The sequence below is a fragment of the Dasypus novemcinctus genome, chromosome 18 (assembly GCF_030445035.2).
Source record: "Dasypus novemcinctus isolate mDasNov1 chromosome 18, mDasNov1.1.hap2, whole genome shotgun sequence".
In the NCBI taxonomy this organism is placed as follows: domain Eukaryota; kingdom Metazoa; phylum Chordata; class Mammalia; order Cingulata; family Dasypodidae; genus Dasypus; species Dasypus novemcinctus.
In genome coordinates, this window is record NC_080690.1 from 33,452,866 (window position 1) to 33,455,102 (window position 2,237).

The following is a 2,237-nucleotide window of genomic DNA, read 5'->3' on the forward strand; positions in this document are numbered from 1 at the left end:
TATGCTGTATATGTTACCACAATTTTTTAAAACCCTCATAAAACTGTACAACACAAAGGGTGAGCCCTAATGTAAACTCTGGTCTTTAATTAATATTGATTTATCAATTTTAACAAATTAATGAAAAATGTTAATAGGGAATACTGTATGTTGGAGAAAAATGGTGCTCACTGGGACATGGAGACTGATATGACCACAGGCAAAGAAAGAGTTTATGGAGAAGCTCTCCCAACAGAGGGGGTCTGAAGAACAGACTTCAGCGCTCCCACCAGCATGGTGGGGGGCTGAAGAGAGACTTCAGCCCACTAGTGGAAGGTACAGATGTGAATTTATACAGTACATCAATAGGCGGGAACTGTTAGTTCATGGGGAGGGAGTTAGGGTCCAGAGTACAGCCTTGAGTCAATAAAGGGCTGTAAAAGTAAATTCTTCTTAGGTGTGGCTTGGGGGTGGTGGACTAGGAGGTAGGGTTTTCTTGGAATGCAGGAGGGTTTGATGGCGGGGAAGGGAGGAGGGTCCTTATCTGCTCCATTCCCATGGTGATATGGCTCATTCTTGTGGGGAAATACGCTGTCTTTCACACGTAGGCAGCTTGCTCAGTCGATGGGAATGGAGCCACAGCCTTATGACCTAGTAATCATTACAAACCTCTAATGTTCCTAACTCTTTGTTTTTATGTATATATATATATATTGGGGGACCTGGGTATTGGGGTATACAATACTGGGCAGGATGGGAGGGTGAGGGGATCTGGGGCATCGGCTCCTTCTGACTACTTCCTGCTGTCAAGAGGCAGAGAAAAGAAGTTCCCTTCCATCCTCTGCAGTGGGCTGTGGTTTCAGCTCCTGCAGGGGTTGATATTATTATTCACACAGCAGAAAGATACCGTTTATATATTCCTGGGTTGTTGATTGTACGATTCGGTGTATGAATCGGACAAGAAGCTGTAAGAGACAAGGACCAAAAAGCAGCAGCAGCAATACTATTAGTAATGGTGTTATAATGGTAAAAGGATTGATTTTAAGGGTGAAGAGAAAAAAGAGAAATGAGGATATCCATGATTGATTTCCACAGTTATTATCTCAGGCTCTCTGAATGTTGTTTTTTTTCCCAGGACTTTAACATTTTCCTCTATCTGACCAGTTCTGTTAATGTAAAAACAAGTTTCATTTATGATTGCACAGTGCCTAGTACATTCCTGTTGGATTAGGGATGGGGTGGGGGTTTGGGGTTATCTGTTATATGTTATTGGGGCAGGGGAGACCTGAAACTGTGTATGAGGGAGCATATATGGGAACTCTGCATTTTCTGCATGATTTTTCTGTAAACTTACTACTGCCTGATCCCCCCAAAAGGGAAAGCAGCATCCTCTAGAGTTGTGTAGTTCCTGAGGGGTTCATCACCTCTGTACCCCCACTGCCTGGCAGTGTGCTCCACACAGGGTGTGTGCTCAGTAAAGAATTACCAAGTCCCCTAACAGTCCAGAGAGAGGTTTGAATGGGCCTCAAAAAGGTGAAAGTGGTTGGGAGCTCCAGAATAATGAAGCTCACACAGAGAAAAGGGGCCCTAAAATAGAACTTGGCAGAGGCTACATTGAGGGGGTAGGAGAAGGAAGAGTAATTAGGGAAGGAGATAAAGAGTTTGTCTTGGCAAGGAGTGACACCTCTTTCTGAGACAGGAGAGGAAGGGCACCGAGGGGACCCTTGCACCACAGTCTTTCTTCTCAGGGAAGTAAGAATTCAGGTCGTTTGCTGAGTACAAGATAGACATGATGAAGGATAAAGGACAGAATGGAACGAAATTTGAAACAGCTACTGCAGGGAACTTGACAGGGTATCAAAAGAAGAGAATTAGAGAGGTGCTGAAAGGACCTAGTGGAAAGTCCAAGAGAAGAGATCTGAGGCTCTTCTCAGTTCATGACTTCTCTGTCAATTTGTAGAAGACTTGGCTAGGAGAGGGGAGTAGAGGACAGGGTAACCAGACTTGCAAAGGGAGCCTAGCCAGTTCAAGTGCCAGGCCTGTTGGCTTGACAGTCAAGAGCAGGCCACGCAGCTCTGGGGAGACCCAGGCCCAGAGCCACAGAGCTGCCATAATTACCCAGTAGGTATAAGGCAGCTTGAGGACCAGAACTCAGGTCTCCTGGCTGCTGGCCTCAGACCTTTCCCACCATACTATCTTGTTCTGGGATCTCAGATCCCTGCCGTGGCCTATATGGAAAGAAGTACACAACAGGAAAC